The sequence below is a fragment of the Neofelis nebulosa genome, chromosome 1 (genome assembly GCF_028018385.1).
Source record: "Neofelis nebulosa isolate mNeoNeb1 chromosome 1, mNeoNeb1.pri, whole genome shotgun sequence".
In the NCBI taxonomy this organism is placed as follows: Eukaryota; Metazoa; Chordata; class Mammalia; order Carnivora; family Felidae; genus Neofelis; species Neofelis nebulosa.
Window position 1 is genome coordinate 93,046,579 of NC_080782.1, and position 7,362 is coordinate 93,053,940.

The following is a 7,362-nucleotide window of genomic DNA, read 5'->3' on the forward strand; positions in this document are numbered from 1 at the left end:
CATGGAGCTCAAACTCACGACCCTGAGATTAAGAGTCGCACCCTCTACTGCCTGAGCCAGCCAGGTGCCCCAAAGGCTTGTGAATACTCTTAAGGGTCTTCTCTTGTCTCCCTTGAGGAGCAGAACAGCAATTCAAACTACTTACTATCAATCCTTTAGTATCTATGAGGTTAATATTTGCCTAACAACTTCAAATACAGTGACTGACCAAGCTTCTCTCTTTGCTGGAGTTCTGATATTGTACTGCACACTATTCATTACCGGTACCACAGACCTATTTCTCAGAGATTCGTTTTATCTGAATCCTTCATTCATGACTGTATGTACTGGCCACTATCCTAGGTATTTCCAAAGCATTCTTTTCTAAGTGATTCCCAGCATATACACACATGGTAGTATAGTATTTCCAAATTTAAATCTGTTTTCCCTATATGCACACCTTGTCTGAATTTAGTTCCCTGAACTTTTCCAGTTGTTTCCTCCAGGGGCCTCTTCCCTCTCCCAAGGCTGCACAGGGAAAAGTAGATGTGAATCATCCAACGCAGAAACATAAACAGAGCCTGAGAACAACGGAAGATAGAAAGATTCAGTTACAGCAGAAGAAGTTTTCCACTGGCAGAAGCTCTGGAAGGAAACTGTTGGGAGGAAGGCATATAACACGTAGAAAGAAAAAGAAAGTAAGGAAACCACTAGTCCCTGGAAGCTAACTTTTCTGGAATCTAACTAAATATGCAGCTGTTGCCTTTTGAGAACCATTCCCTTGAGCAGTCAGCCAGTTGCCCAAGTTTCCTTCAGTTTGTATTAACTTTGATCTAGATCGGAGAGACAGCCCAGAGCTCAGACCAGCCCTTTCCATCAGCTTCTGAATCTGCTAACTCTTTGCTAGCAGGAAATCTCAGGATTTGTGGAAGCTTCCGGAAGAGAGGGTAAAGGATGTTAGATCTTAGAAAATTTGTGAGTTAAAGAGGATACCAAGAGAAGTTCTAGTCCTCTGACCAACAGTGGAAGGTTAACAGTACAGTACTGTCACATAAATGGCATAATTTATATAAACACTTTGTATAAATGTGTAAGTGCCCCTTCTGAGTGAACCAACACAAGAAGGAACCATACTCAACAGAGAGATTACAGAAAGGTGCCTCCTCTGGGCAGATGAATTACAAAACGGCGTATGAGAGCAAGTCAGATCATCAGGAGCTGGACTTCAGGGCACAGCCTGTGCAACTGCATCCAACATGCTGGCCATGGTGGGACTTCTAACTTCATGGACCACCCTTTATGTGGCTAGTTTTCATCCCTGAAAACTGAGTTTAAGCATCACCTCACCTTACCAGACACGGTCAATACTCTGTTCCTCAAAGTATTTGTAATGTTTCTGCCTAAATACTAATTTAAGACAATTATATCAAGATAACTTGTTCGTGGATCTGTTTCTCTCTCCAAACTATAAACTCATTAGACACAAAAACCACCAACCATTGATCTTGGGGCTTCCAGCAAGCACTATAGTGCTCGCTACATAGTAGGATCTTACTACATGTTTGCTTAACTGCCTATCCCTTGCAAAGTTGTGGCATATTTACAGTAGCATTTGTTTCTCTGTTAAACACTTCTAAACAGAAGACGAAAGCTAAAGGTGAAGAGACTTCAGTAATATACAGACATCCCACTCAACAGATTCAGTGAAGAGTTTTTTTTTAATGAGGCAAGTATAAATGGTAGCCTTTTGAATTATTAATCCACATGATCTCTCCTTTAATGTAAGTACATATTCAGGTGGATTCTTAGAAATAAAATCCTCCAACCTTAATCCATTCTGTGAAGTCATGTATTTCAGTGCAAATTTTGGAAATATCATGAAAGGCACTAACAAGATACAAGCGATTATTTTAACATCTGTATTTACAAGGTACATGTAGAGACTATGACCATTTTTTTTAAGCACACAAAATGCCATCACTACAATTGGTGGGATTGCACTGCAATTACAGGAAAAATAATCTGCCTATTAAATTTTTAGGTTTATAATTCATAACACAATAGTTAGTAAATGAAATATTTGAAAAAATCATTATCATGTATTGTTCCAAAAAGATGTGTCAGGAATTCCTAATGACAGCATACTTTGCAACCTCATGATCCGCTGGAGTCTATAAAGCTAGGGATGTGTAGAGCCCAGGACTGTCGTGACATTTTCATAGTGTTTTCAGTTTTTGTAAGTAGTCATTTACGTCAAAAAGTAATACAGCATAAAAATGGTGCTATGGTGGCAGTGGTTTCATAAAACTGCCTCAACAATGAAATTAGCAATATACTGCAATGGTTTGATAGTCTATCTTTTTCAGATATTATCTAAATGCAACTTTCAAAACCCTGGGGAGAAAGGCATTTACATTTTAATTTTATGGGTGAACTATGGTAGGTTTAGTATACATTAATTGAAATTCCTGTATGCTTGGTCAACATGATAGCCAATGATTACCCAGACTTAATGTTTTTTAACTTTTCTCTGTTTTTTCTTCATAAAGATAAGGAAGAAAGGATGGGAAAATTAGTGAGCAAAACTTGCTAGGGAAAATCATCAGAATATTGTTTAAGAAAAATGGAAACTATTATACATGTCCTATAACAGGACATAGGTTTTATCAGTTATGGTATGGCCTTGCCATGGAGTCGACTTTGCATCCATAGGACAAATGCTGCAAAATGTATTTATCAACTTAAAAGCATGTACATATTTCGGTCGGTTTAAGAATGGATAGACTATAAACCTTGAAAATGTAAAAAGTAGTAATATGCTTGACAAAAGCAGTATAAAGTTGTTTGATAGGAAGTAGCAAATTGTGTGGGCAATTCATTTCCTAATCATTTACAGCAGTCATTTAATTGATAGTATCTAAAGTTACATTTTCTGAATGACATTGTTTAAAAGATAACTCACTTTTATTTTAGAAGCCGTGGGCAAAATTATGCAGGAACAAACTGCACAAAAATTCTTTTTATTAATGCCTCTCTGAAATACTGCCTATTTTCATACTCAAACCTTTTAAAATTGTATTTTCTTCCCATGTTTGTACATTGGACTGATATGCTAATATATACACCTTGCCAAAGCTTTAGTCATAAAGCAATCAAAAAGACCAAAAGATAGTGTAGTTAAATAAACTGATTGCAATCATGTACAGAAATAGACTGAGTGTCAAACTGGGTATGAATGAAGAGCTAAAGGAGACGGTGGAACTTTAGGTCCTGAAGTGTGTATAGGATAAGGACAGAAAGAGCTTTGAAGGCATAGGAGATCCAGAAACAGCTCTGCTAACAGAGACCAAATTCTTTTGCCTTTCAGTAAAGAAATGCCTTGATTCATTGATTCTGCTCTGGTTTGGGAAGGAGGGGGGAAAATAGTGTGCAGGGTATCAGTGAGAAAGCAGAGATAAAAGAGAAGAAAACCCAGAAAATAAACAGATAAATAGTTGGAAAAAAACCCCATATGTACTCCATATGTACTCCAAGCACAATTGGATGAAACAGGTTGGCAGGAACCAAGCATTAATGGCAGGGTATAGAAAGAACTCTAAATGAAAAGGTGAACTGGGATTCAAACATGGAAGGCACAAAGAGATAAAAAGAGTAGTAGATTTTAGCAAGTATGAATAATCACTTCTGGTTTTTAAGCTAGACTCTGGAAATATTTCAATGGTGCAAAATGAACTAGAAGTACAAAAGAGGGAGGGGAGAAACAACCGCTCCTAACAATCAAGGGACAGAGCTTGGTAACTTCTCTTTCATTATCTACAGCAACCCGATGAGGCTTATGTTATGGTTTTCAATTTACAGATGAGGAGATTAGGGCTCACTGATGTTAAATAACATGCTTGATCAAGGTTGGCAGGAAATGAGACTATTAAGATGCTGTTGAAGGGGCGCCTGGGTGGCGCAGTCGGTTAAGCGTCCGACTTCAGCCAGGTCACGATCTCGCTGTCCGTGAGTTCGAGCCCCGCGTCAGGCTCTGGGCTAATGGCTCGGAGCCTGGAGCCTGTTTCCGATTCTGTGTCTCCCTCTCTCTCTGCCCCTCCCCCGTTCATGCTCTGTCTCTCTCTGTCCCAAAAATAAATAAAAAACGTGGAAAAAAAAAAAAAGATGCTGTTGAAGAGACAGGTTTCTGGGACAGTAGGATAAGGATCTCCAAAAATCCACTCCTCCATACAAGTAAAGAAAACACGGACAAAACCAACTTTCTCAGACCTCTGAAAGTTAACTAATACACGCCAGAATCCAAGGAGTGTTTATTCAAGAAAAAAATAGTTAAGTTTTGGAAAGGGCAGTGAGCTTTGAGGTGAATTCTAACAAACATTTAAAGAAAAGTAAACTCCTATTCTTCTCAAACTATTCCAAAACATAAGAAAGGGAAGAAAACTTCCAAATTCATTCCTTAACGCCAGCATTACCCTGATACCCAAACCATATAAAGCTCACTAAAAAAGAGAACTACAGGCCAAAATCCCTGATGAACATCGAAGCAAAAGATCTTCAACAAAATACTAGCAAATCATATCCAACAGTACATTTAAAAAGTCATTCCCCGTGATCAAGTGGAATTTACTCCTGTTTTTCAAGGGTTGTTCAATACCCACAAATCAATCAACATGATATGCCACATTAATATAAGAAAGGATAAGAACCATATGATCCTCTCAATAGACACAGAAAAAGCATTTGACAAAGTACAAAATACATTAGTGATAAAAACCCCTCAACAAAGTAGGTTTAGTTTACCTTTTGTATTTTTTGCTTTCTTTCTCTTCATTAAAGGTGATAATGTCTTCGGTAGTGGCTACTCAGCAAAATCAGAAAAGAAAAAAGTAGAGTAATAAATGAATATTCCCATAATAAACAGTCTCCTGAATCATTAAGAATTTGAGTCACTTTTTACCTGTCTTTTTTTTTTAATGTTTATTTATTTTTGAGGGAAAGAGACAGAATGTGAGCGGGGGAGGGGCAGAGAGAGAGGGAGACACAGAATCTGAAGCAGGCTCCAGGCCCTGAGCTGTCAGCACAGAGCCCAATACGGGGCTCGAACTCACAAACCCACGAACCCCTGAACCCACGAACTGCGAGATCATGACCTGAGATGAAGTCGGACACTTAACCAACTGAGCCACCCAGGCACCCCTTACCTGTTTTCTTAAGCTAACAATTCTTCCAATGAACAAATGAGCGGTGCACCTACAGAGGAGAACTGGAAAAAAAAAAAAAAAACAACAACAACAACCACAGCGGATTTCTATTTATATTTAAATCTGAGCATGCCCTCTTCCACGCAATTCCCAGACAGGTGATTTAAACTTTGTAAATAGATGATGGGGATTAAGGAATGCACTTGTGATGAGCACCAGGTGTTGAATGAAAGTGCTGAATCACTATATCGTACAGCTGAAACTAATATTACACTGTATGTTAACTGGAATTTAAATAAAAACTATACACCAATAATGAAAGAACAGAAAGAGAAGTTATGGGATCGATCCCATTTACAACTGCACCAAAGCCAATGAGATACCCAGGAATAAACCCAACCAAAGAGGTGAAAGACCTGTACTCTGAAAACTATACAACAGTGTGGAAAGAAATTGAAGACGACGCAAAGAAATGGATAAACATTCCATGCCCATGAATTGGAAGAAGAGATATTGTTAAAATGTCAATACTACCCAAAGCAATCTACACATTCAATGCAATCCCTATCAAAATACCACCAGCATTTTTCACATAGCTAGAACAAACAATCCTAAAATTTGTATGGAACCACAAAAGACCCCGAATAGCCAAAGCAATCTCGAAAAAGAAAAGCAGTAAATAGGAAAAGCAGTGTGATCTACAGGTGTAAGGAAAAACCCAGTCCTTCCTGTGTTTCCTCTTTACTCTCACACTACCAGACTCCCACAGAACACTTCTAGTCACCTGATGTGTGAAGGTTTTCCCCACACTACCAAACAGCACTCAATTCTCGTGTGTGTGGAGGACGAGAGGATCCTCCACACCTCCTAGCAATGCCCAGGAGACCAACTGAGTGTCCTACAATTTAACTCAAATTTCAATTCAATTCTGACATTTTCTACCTAGAGAGAGCAGCAAATCCCACAGATTTAAGAGTTCAGTCCTACAACCATGGCCCCCCTTAACTCCCAACTTCAGATGACAGTCATAAGTACAGGTTGTTACCAGGGCTAAAACAGCTTACAGAACTCAGAAACACTTTACTTACTTGACTACCTGTTTATTTAAAAAAAAAAAATAGGTTTTATTCAAATTCCATTTAGTTAACATACAGTGTAATGTTTAGTTTCGGGTGATTAAACACTTGTATACAACACCCTGTCCTCTTCACAGCAAGTACACTCCTTAATTGCTATCATCTGTTTAACCCAACCCCTCTCCTACCTCCCCTCTGGTAACCATCAGTTTTTTGTCTATAGTTAAAATCTTGGGGTGCCTGGGTGGCTCATTCGGTTAAGCATCCAGACTCTTGATTTGGACTCGGATCATGATCTCACAGCTCTTGAGTTTGAGCCCCACTTGGGGCTCTGCACTGACACTATGGAGCCTGCTTGGGACCTCTGTCTCCCTCTCTCTCTCTGTTCCTCCCTAGCTTTCTCTCTCTCTCTGTCTCTCTCTCTGTCTCTCTCTGTCTCTCTCTCTCTCTCTCTCTCTCTCTCTCTGTGTGTGTGTCTCTCTCTCCCCCAAAGGAAATAAACATTAAAAAAAAAAGAATCTGTTTCTTGATTTGCCTCCCTTCCCCCCCACTTTGATTACATGATTATAAAATTTAGAAACAACCAGATGAAAGAGATGTGTAGAACAGGGTATGAAGGAAAGGCATGGAGTTTCCATACCGTCTCAGAGTGCACTTCTCTCCCTGAATCTCTACCTGTTCACGAACCTGAAAGTTCTTCAAACGCTCTCCTTTTGGATTTTTATTACAGCTTCATTACATAGGCTTGATTACATAGGCATGACTAAACCATCGGCCACTGGCAATTGATTCAAATTCCAGCCCCTCCACTCTCAAGGGACGCCCTGGGGTTGGACTCAAAGTTCTAATCCTCAAATCATTGTTGGTTCTGGCAACTAGCCCCATCCTTAAGCACTGTCCAAAAGTCACCTCATTAACATAAAAAAAGACATCTTCATTGCTCTCTTCACTTTGGAAATTTCAAAGGTTTTAGGAGCTCTGTGCCAGAAACAGGGATGAAGAACAAATCTACATTTGTTATTATAAATCACAGTATCCCATTTAGGCTTATGTAAAACAAGTGAAATCTGCACCATCCCTCACCCCACCTCTCCTTTGCTTCCTGGCTT

General features: G+C 39.2%; 1 long non-coding RNA gene across 1 annotated transcript; it reads right to left on the bottom strand.

Moving 5' to 3' along the window:
- Positions 1-444: 444 nt before the first annotated feature.
- LOC131510560 (uncharacterized) lies at positions 445-6,952 on the bottom strand. The gene is made up of 3 exons (XR_009261097.1): positions 6,814-6,952; positions 4,777-4,837; positions 445-560 (listed from the first exon to the last, which is right to left on the bottom strand). It is a non-coding gene; the product is annotated as an uncharacterized LOC131510560 (long non-coding RNA).
- Positions 6,953-7,362: the final 410 nt, after the last annotated feature.